This window comes from Grammomys surdaster, unplaced genomic scaffold (assembly GCF_004785775.1).
Source record: "Grammomys surdaster isolate TR1022 unplaced genomic scaffold, NIH_TR_1.0 67, whole genome shotgun sequence".
Classification (NCBI taxonomy): domain Eukaryota; kingdom Metazoa; phylum Chordata; class Mammalia; order Rodentia; family Muridae; genus Grammomys; species Grammomys surdaster.
In genome coordinates this window covers 18,969,314-18,979,746 of record NW_021604569.1, presented here as the reverse complement: position 1 = coordinate 18,979,746, position 10,433 = coordinate 18,969,314, and the positions used below count along the sequence as shown (strand labels likewise).

The following is a 10,433-nucleotide window of genomic DNA, read 5'->3' as shown; positions in this document are numbered from 1 at the left end:
ATGCATATTTTTTGCTTGCTTGCCCCCCCCCGTAAATTGTTTTGGCAGAATGCAATGATTGAGCTAAGTCTCTCCTGTTTCAACTGATTCTATCTACTCTCAGAATGAAAATCTTTGAACAGAAATTTCCCAAAGCAAAGCACGAGTTTACTTTGTGCCCTACACTGTACTGTATCCATGTGATTGAAGGGATATGTAGGTATTGTGTTAAGTACCCAAGTAGTGTAGGGATGGATTAAAATATATAAGATCTTAAGCAAATAGTGTGTGTGTGTGTGTGTGCACGTGTGTGTGTGTATCCTTTTTTATATATTGATTTTGGTATATCTGGAGATGATCCCCAGAAATAATGTCCTGTAGAAATTCAGAGGCCACTTAATTCAATTAAGTGTAGTTTTAAACCCAACTGTCAGACATCTGTAGTTTTCAGCAAAGTCAGAATAAACTTGATGAACACTAGTCAGGAGAACTGTGCAAGTCTGGCTCCCAGCTCCTTTTTATTCCTGAGGAAGCAAAGAAATCTGACTCTTTCTTTGGTCTAAATCCTTTAAAAATAGGTTGGGTGCTTTGTACTATTTAGGGTAGCTAGGAGTTGCAAGAGGCCCTCTGTCTTGGGTATAAGCTAGGAATCTTGGAGTTTATGTAGTTATGTGTAATTTGGCAAATAAGCTGGATATATCAGGAAGTGCTGTCTTATTAAGGCCGAATCAGCTTATGAGCTAAGCCAGGTAGGGAGTGCTTAGTAGACAGAGCAAAGGCTCTGGTGTGCTGAGACTCAGTGAAGTCAAGTGTTATCAAGCACACCTGAGTGTAGTCAGACCACAAAGTATGCCAAAGAGGTTGAATGACCCTACCATAGACTTCAGCAACAGCCTTGCGCCCTGCCTTTCTCATGATGGGTGCCGTTCTCATAAGCACCTGCTCCTGTATCTGATGTGGGTAACAAAAGGTGTGGGTCCTTTGCTTTCCCTGCACACTGCCTCTGATGGGATTACTACTGGCTCCCTTGAAAACAAAGAAGGAATGAGTGGATGAGCAAAGGATTATTAAAGGATAATTGCAGTGAGGCTAGTTCTGAGAACAGATCAGATACTTGTCTTTCAATGATGCTGCACATGATGATGGGTGCTGTGCCTCTGACCTCTGAAGTCAAGCTTTGTCTCCAGCTGATTGGTAGCCCCTCTGTGAGAACAAAACAGTTGATTTTTTTTTGGTCACCTCCTTTCTGCGTAGCGACATGGCTCATCCATTACACCTCATCAGTACACCTCATCAACTGTTGGCAGTGAGTGGTATTATGAGATGCGTGTGATATAGTGATAGGATGAAGGCTGGATGGGGCCAGAAGGCAGCTTGATTAAGCCTGTCTTAGGGCATCTTAGTGTGATGGAAAGATCAAAGGGAAGGGACACACACACACACACACACACACACACGGGGGTTGAGGGAGGAAAAGGGAGAGAGGGGGGCGGAGCCCGATTTCTACCCAGGAATTGTACTAGAAAATAAGACAGGTAAATTCCCGTGTGTGTGTGTGTGTGTGTGTGTGTGTGTGTGTGTGTGTGTGTAAAATGAACACTTATCTATCTTTTTAAAGTAATGCTAGTTTTTACTTTGAACATTTCAATGTTTCAAGATGATTCTAAAGTATTTTGTGTTGGAAATAAGAGCTGAAATCAAGACTACTATTTTCATTGGCTCTGTGTCATGTACCAAGGCTCCCTTTAAATTCAAATGCTAAAAATGTAAGAAATAAGGTGAATTTTAAAAAGCCAATATAACAGTCTCCTTCAGTTTCCAGAATATGTTATGAACACCATGTATATATATAATTGGAGGCAGTGTGCATGTGGGTGGGAAGACACATATTCCCTCCAGTCTAGTTCACAGGATGAGCCACAGGGTGACAAGGTCCTCCTTGACCAGAGGAGGCTCAGTGTGCCTGCAGTGACTGAGGTGTGTCTGAGATCTTTCAAGAAGTCAGCCACCCAAGTAAAACTCCTAAAGCACACTTGTTCGATAAGTTTTAGGAGTTCCCTGCTGCTCACTGAACAAGTTACATATTCATGGATTTATTAATGTATTCAGTGACATTTATGTGCTATTTGTCAGTCTCTAAGTTTGGGGTGAATCAGTGGAATGAACAGGTGAAAAAAATCCCTGCTCTGGGGCACCAACAGTTCAGGGAAGTGTGAAACGCAATAAGAGGGGACTGTGAACTGAATTTTAATAGCAATCACTGCTGTGGTGTTCAGTAGAAGTGAGGTGGGAGGTCAGAAGTATAAGCTGAGTTAGCCAGTGTGGTGGGGGGTGGATCATGCTAGGAAGATAATGTTAGCATAAACTTGGAAGGGAGCAGAAATGTGATAGAAAGTATATTCCTGGCCAGAGGCCCAACTAGAAGAAAAGCCATTTGATGAGCATGGCCTGGTATGTATAGAGTCAGAAAAGAAGAGTGCACTAAGGCATAATGGGAGGAGGGGAGATCACAGAGCTTAGCACAGGCTGTATAGCTGCAGATGATATAGGTGGAACGGAACTGTAGACCAGATTGAGCAGTTGATGTTGTTACCTGACAACTAGAAGAATAGAATTATAACCAGAGTCCTCACCCAGGGGTTCCTGAGTTCAGTCCAGGTACGAAAGTCCGGGAAGGATTTAGTCAAAACGGGTATTCAGTGAAAATGGACTATTAACATTTTATTACATTTACATCTTTGAGGTACTGACATGAGTTTCAGGATGAAGTAGAAGAAGAACTGGGGCAGCTATTAAGAGATACACATGATTAGGCATTGTTGGCTAAAGTTTGATCTGGCTGATCGTTATTTAAGTTCTAGTTGAGCAAGCTGCTCCAATGAAGCCCTTATTGCTAAGGGAACAAACCAATTCCTGTGAGATGAGTGTCCTTGCTGGGTGGTGATCTCACCCAGCATCAACAAAGTTTTGCTTGCTGTCTGTGGACCTTTGCTGCTCTTGAATTTTAGATAGATTGCTGCTTTAGGACAGACACTGGAGACTCCAGGGTGCTTTTAGGGGTCTGGAATGGGGTGTAATAAAAAGTACTTGTAAGATGCTCTGGTTACTCTTGTTTTTGTGCTTTCAGCCCTGAAACTGGATAAGAGAGATTGCATATTATCAGTTCTTAGACAAATATTCAGAGTGCTAAATCTTCCTACATGAAGAGTTAAGCAGGTGTCTGACCACAGAGTTACTGAGACAGATGTAAACTGAAGGGAGAGATGCTCCAACTCACCTGAGGGGGAACATTAGGAATCAGTTCAGTGGTTTTTTTTTTTCTTTTTTTTTTTTTTGACAAATTGTTTCTAAGTGCCTGTAAAAGAATTAGAACCTTGGTTCCTAGCCCTCAGGAGAGTTGTTATAAATAGGAAGAGAGAGTGATCAATAGATTCAGAGGAATTAAGGCAGAAGATGATCCATTTTATTTTGCTTTGTTTTTCTTTTAAAAGCCATATGGCAATAAAAACAATCTGATAAGAGGGAGCATTGGTAATGTACTACAAGGAAGGTTGGTTATTGTGTCTGAATAACTGAGGGAGAAGAGATTTCAAGAATTGGAGGACTCAGGTACAGGCAGAAAGGAGGCAGTCTGTCCCTGACCAGACAGCCCATTTGACCTTCCTCAGCTGAGAATCTCCAGTCTTCATTGAACACCTCCTCTGTCTGTCCCTGTTCCTCTCTTCATGTCATTTCGGCCATCAGTCCATGGAGTCCATATTTTTGAGAGGAGATAGGCTAGGAAGTGTGATTTGAAACTGCAGAGATGGAAAACATGGGTGGGGTTGTATGAAAGTGAGACATATGCCCTTAGCACAAGGATAGTTTAAAACTGGACATAAAATACTTGTTAAGGGCTGTTTCATAATTGAAACTATAGTGTGTCTTATAAAAAACAAACAAATGACAGGATTTCAAGTATTGATGTCTGGCTTTGAAGAGTAAGACATTGTGCCTATTTGCAGAAAATGCTACAGAATTTCTTTATATAGAGAGAATATTTGTTAATTCAGTCCTTTCTTGTTAATTGATTCCTTCAATGCATAGTGTCCTCGGGTGGGGCCCAATACAAGGTGACTGTGAGAGTTTGCCCTTTTCAGGTCTGGCTGGGCTGTGGCTACTAGGTGTTGATGCATGTGCTCTTTCAGATGTCTTGGGAAGAGTGGAGAGGCAATACAGATGAGTTTAAAATATCTTAGGATTCTACCTCATTGGTCCACACAGACCCCAAGCAGGCCTTTCACTTGGTCTGCTTCCATGGTTTTTCTTGTGTTTGCTGCAAGTCATTTCCACAGACACTGCTCTGCTCTGCTTTCTGCTTACCTTGTTCTCAACAAGAATCTACATTCCTGACATGGAGAAGTCAGAGATGGTGGAAGAACCCTTCCCTGCTCTGGTCCTGTCCTGTCCCACTGCAAGGCTCTGAATACAGGTTGATGGTAATAGCTGTCATAGAAGTATAAGAAATAAACTTTCTGCTCTGTAACTGTCACATGCTCATGCCCCAAACATCTTGGAGAAGAATGAATAGGATGCATGTGTTTTGTTGAACTCCTAGGAATCTTCAGTTTCTCTATATTGTTCCCCTCAAAAGCAACCATAGTAATTCTTCCCTAAAATTGGTATTTCCCTTTATGGCATGCTATTTATTTTCTAAGAACTGAATAGATGGAGCTGGTGACACTGGCACTTACTTAGCTCTCCTTCTCAAAAGACTCATGGGCATTTTTATGCTGTTCAGAGGACTGTTAGCTGCTTCTTCATTAGGCTTTCAATGTGTGGGTATAAGTCATCGGGATGCTCTTTTCTCCTGTGGATTGTGATTTCTGACACTTTATAACATGATATATAGGGGGCGTGGTGTTCAGATATGTGTAGTGTGATGCAGTCAGTGATCATGTTGTAGTGCCTCAAAGCCCAGAGATGTTGTCTTGAAATAAATGGCTTAGTTATGTTTAATGAAGAATAGTCCTGGCCGAACTTCCAAATAAGTTCACATAGAAGACACATATGCTGTGTCTCCGAACATCTCATTCACTAGTATACATATTCTTCCATTCCTTTGTTATTAAAAAATAAGATTTTTTCTTGAGCCTACTATATGACACAGTTTTTGACTTTAGGAGGGATATAACTCTGAATAGGATGTGGGTTTTGCTTTCTGATTGTATACCAGGTTAACATACATTCATAAATCATTAGAAGAGGAAAGGTACAGGCATTCTGGGAATAGCAAGGAAAAATGGTTATTTCACACTGGTAAATTCCAGGAACACGGTAGCATAAGGGGAACTGTTATGTCCTAGGTGCATCTCAAAACCCATCTCATCACAGATACAGCAACCTGGGGGCTAGTCTTGGTTTTCGTGATTACTTTTAAGATCCTGAGATCCACTGAGATTCCCATACTGGAATTATGAAATAATTGGGCTAACAAACCACTTTTATGACCTGGCTTTGCCACTTGCTAATCCCAGGGCCTTAAGAGTTAGGCCAGTGATTTGAATTTTGAATATCATCTCCTCCCCTTGAAGTGCATGCTAATTGCTGTTCTGTCGACCTCATTAGTTTGTGCAGAGTAGATCATCATGCTTGAGGAAAGCCCAGGCCCATGAAGACACAGGATGCTGAGCAGAGCAGATACTCTGTGTGGCAGCTTACTGTCAGGGGACTGCTCGAATTGTAGGAAGGTTATTGTACTTACTGATGCGGAAATTCAGGGTGGGTCTGTTTTTTTTTACATGGTATTAGATTCAAAGAGCAGTAGATATAGGCAGTATCTACCTTTCTCCCAGAATTTACCCTGTGAGCTATGAAAAGTTGAGCTATGGAAAGTCTGAAAGGAAAGACAAAGTAAGAATGTCAATAAATGTCTTTGCTTATGGCTGGCACAGTTTGCCAGTGCAATAGCCCCCACATGAGCCATGGGACTGCCATATCCTCTTCTTATCCTCTCCTTTATCAAGGCCACAAACTATAGACCACTCAAGCAGATCATATAGAGGAGAGTCATGGGATATAGTGAGCTTACAAATACTTGAATATAAGTTTGATCACTGTGACTTTAGAAGGGAATGGGAAGAAGAAAGGAAGAGGGTAAGAGAGTAAGAGGCAAAGACACTACAGCCTTTGTCTTGGTGATTATTACCCATTGTGTTCTAGGCTTGGTGATGGCTGGCCTTAAGTATTAAAGCTGGTGGAATGGGCCATAGTAGCAGGATGGAGAGAACCAGGAAAAATCCAGAGTGGTGTGGGAAATGAGGCCACCAACCCACATTTGAATCAAACTCCTGTATCCTGAGTGACAAGAGAGCAGCAGGTTTCTCTGTGCAGCTCCTTCTCAATAGTGGGAATTCACTCAATATGCTCACCACATCATGTTCTCCTCTTTGAACTCTGCACAGTGCTAATACAGGCAAGCAGCACACACAATGCCATTAAGAAGAGTTATTAAAAAGTAAATCAATGAGATGCCACTTGCAGAAAAGAAATGGTGACAATTTGATGCTTGTGAAGATCAGAGTATCTTTTAAAATAGACGTAAATGCATAAGAGAGTTTAACTTTAAATCGTGAAGTCTATTTATAGTGCTTTTCTGTGGGCTCCAGAGGAGGGATAAATACACAAAAGATGCTGCAACATATTAGTTTGATTCATGTTCTTCTGATAATAGACCATACCTCTTTCTGAGGTGACTTAGTCATTCAGATTTTATTATATTCTTTTTTATTGTTAGTTTTGCCAATAAATGATTATCAACAGCAGATAAAATAGGGGAAAATACTTCACATTATGTTAGTCTATTCTTTGCTGCTGTAGAAATACTTGAAGCTGAATAATAAATAAAAAAGGGAGTTTATCTGCCTCAGAGTTTTGAAGACTTAAAGTTCGAGTTTCTATGCCTCTATCAGTGGCCCCCAAGATAGAAGCATGTAATGTTTGAATTTCAAGTATGAATTCCTTCCCTTTATTAAGAGTCAAGAGAGAGAAAGATCTGAAATAATGACATTGTTTCTTTGTTTCATATTCTACTTCCTCAGCTTTTATTTTCCCTTTGAAAACTTCCTTGATTTTATAACTTGCTTTGCCTTGGTGGCTACTTAAATGTTTTTCCTGTTTATTATATATGTTCTTTTCTTCATTATATACTTTTGGTTGTTATTATTACATTAGCGTTTTCTTTTCTTTCAAGATTTTCCCTTTCCTCATTTTTTAAAAATTAGTTCAACTCTTCTTGGAAAGCAAAATCCAAAGACAACATTGTGGATATATATGCCACATTTTTCTTCTTCTTAAATCTTTAGCTTATTCTTTCTCCACCAACGAACAAACAAATAAACAAAGAACACATTTCTCTTTAGAAAGAAATGACATTAACAAAAATAACTTAACCTCACTATATTCCCAGAAAATGATAACAGAATCAAAAACAAAATAGGAGATGTGGCTAAAGGATTCTTCTGGTTTCTTACATGAAGCAAATAACCATCATGGAACAACTGAGAGCCAAATCAAAACACAGATTCAACACATGTGCTATCTAACTGGAGATGGAGTACATGACAGACATCAGAACTTGTCCAGTAGCCTTTGTTGTAAAATGTGCTCCATGGACATAGCAGGTCGTGTTTCAAACTACACAGATCTCTCTTCACCTACCCAAGCCTAGCTCTACTGGGATCTGTTCCTAACAACTGACTGTGTTTTCCTTTATCATAAATCTAATCTTTTCTACTATTTTTTTTAATTATTGAAAAAAATTATGTAATATAACTTGATCATGTTTTCCTTTCCCTAATTTCTCCCAGATGTTCCCTAACTTCCTACCTACCCAAGTTCATAATCTATTTTTCTTTAGAACTAGCAAAGACAATAATAAAAACAACACACACAAACAAACAAACTTCCTACAAAAGTATGAAAATGGGAAGCAAAAGCCAATATCACAAAGGAAAATCAAACCAAACCAAATCAAATCAGACCATGGCACTCTATGCCACGCTATACCAAGCCAAGCCAAGTCAAGCCAAAACAAAACAAAACAAGCTAAAAACAAAAGAGTGTTAACAAAGCAAAACGAGGCAGAAAGCCTACAAAAACACCATTTAGTTCTTTTTGTCTTGGCCAAGTGTTCCTGGGCATGCAGCCTGCCCTGAAGTATAGTTAATGTGCCCAGTGAGACTCCACTGGAGATATCAGATTTTTCCTTTGCCAGTGGGTATGAACTGCAGATAGCTTCTTTATTCTCTGAAGCCTGTGTCTGCTAGCCCATCTCAGTGCTGAGACCCAGTCTGACTTGACTTGTGTAGGCCTTGCATGTACTGGCGTTGTCTCTGTGTGAGCTTGTATGTGCATCATACCTGTTGTGTATGGAAGACACTGCTTCTTTGGAGCCATGCATCACCTCTGGCTTTTAACAATCTTTCTGTTTCCTCTTCTCCATAGATCCTAGAGCCTTGATAGGAGGGCCTTGAAGATACTTCAGTTAGGACTGAGTTCTTCAAAATTTCCCATTTTCTGCACACTGACCATTTGTGGGTCTCTGTGTTAATTCAAGTTTTCTATAAGAATTTTCTTTGATGTGTGATGAGGCAATAATCTATGTTTATAGATTATTAGGAGTCATTTTTATCACTTGTGGGTTTCCAAGCCAGATGAGGGATGGTAGAGCCCATACCCCAGAGAACTCTCAGATAGCAAGGCAAGAATGGGGCTACTCCATACCCAAATCAGGCTTGGGCCTACTCAACTCCCAGGACACAAAGGCCACATCATGATAAAGCCAGTTAGGCTTCTGTTTCTCTAGGTGGTTGTAGCTGGAAAATACAGATGGTATGCCCTGTTGCCCTGGTAACATGCAGAGCACATTTCAGTAATATAAATGTTAGTCAGTAGGGTGAATCTTATAGTTAGATACAAGTTCAACTTCTCCATATTTGATGAGATATGGCCCTTACCATCAGGTTGTGAAGACAAAGACAAAATAGCCTGACAACAGCCTATGATGTTTGAGTTTTTCCAGGGTGTCCCTTTGGTAAATGATTCAACATATAACCCATTCTTGGAACTGCAGGCTGTCATAGATGCCTTGTCAGGGAATTGTCTCCTTTATTATTTGCTGATCCATTTAGATTCCTTTCATCTATGTATATATGTAGGGAGCTTCTACAGGAGTAGGCTTCCATATAGGCTTTCAAGTGGTTTTTTCAGTGTCAGTTTTCCTCCCTGAAGTCCCTCCTTTACCTTTCTCTCCCATCCCCTTCCCTATTTAATTCTCATGTTATGGGTTTCTCCTTGTCTTTTCATAACAATATATCCTAATTGACACTCTCATCTCCTCCAGTCCCTTACTAGATATCTAACCTCTGTGATTATTCAGATTGTAGCACACATATTGAGGGCTTAAAATCTAACAGCCACATACAAGAGAAAATATACAGTATTTGTCTTTTGGAGTCTGGCTTACCTCATTCAGGATGTTTTTTGTTCTAACTTCGTCCATTTACCTATTGATTTCACATTTTCATTGTTCCTAACAACTGAATAATATTCTGTTGTGTGTACACCATATCTTCTCCATCCATCAGCTGATGGACATCTGGGCTGTTTGCAATTATTGGCTATTTTGATTGTAGTAACAATGAACACAAATGAGCAAGTCTTTCTCTCTTGTAGGATGTAGAGACCTTTGAATTTATGTCCAAGCATGGTATAGCTGGATCTTGATCCAGTTTTTTAAATTTCCTAAGGAACCACCTTGCAGATTTCCATAGCAGCTGTACAAGTCTGAGCTCCCACTAGCAATCAGTAAGTGTTCCCCTTTCCCCGCATTCTCACTAGCATGAACTATAATTAGTTTCATTGATCTTGACCATTCTGATTGGGGTAAAATCAAACCTCAAAGTAGTTTTAATTTACATTTCTTTGATAGCTAAAGATGTTGAATATATCTTTAAGTGTTTCTTGACTGTGTTTTATCTTTTGAGAACTTTCTGATTAGTTCTATGTTGAGGTCAACGTGTGATTTTAGCTGTAGTAGCTTGTCCTTTATGGGTACCTTCTTGGTTGGTGCACAAATGGTTAGAATTACAATATCCTCTTGGTGGATATTTTTCCCTATCATTAGAATGTAGTGTCCTTTCTTATCTTTTCTGATTAGGCTTTGGTTTGAAACACACGCGTGCGCATACACACACACACACACACACACACACACACACACACACACACACGCTTGCTTCTTGGGTCCATTTACTTGGAATACCATTTTCTATTCTTTTATCCTTACATGATGTCGATCCTTATTGGTGAGATATGCTTTTTTGCATGCAGTAGAAAGATAGATCCTGTTTTCTGATCCAATATGTTAGTCTATGTAATTTTGGGGGAAGAATTGAGACCACTAATATTGGGAG

The 10,433-nt window shown here is 39.9% G+C and overlaps 1 protein-coding gene across 1 annotated transcript in view; it reads left to right on the top strand.

Annotated features, from left to right (window-relative positions):
• The window catches only part of Abca13 (ATP binding cassette subfamily A member 13), a 438,342-nt gene that overhangs the window by 153,106 nt on the left and 274,803 nt on the right, over nucleotides 1-10,433 (top strand). The gene's annotated exons all lie outside the window — the stretch shown is intronic.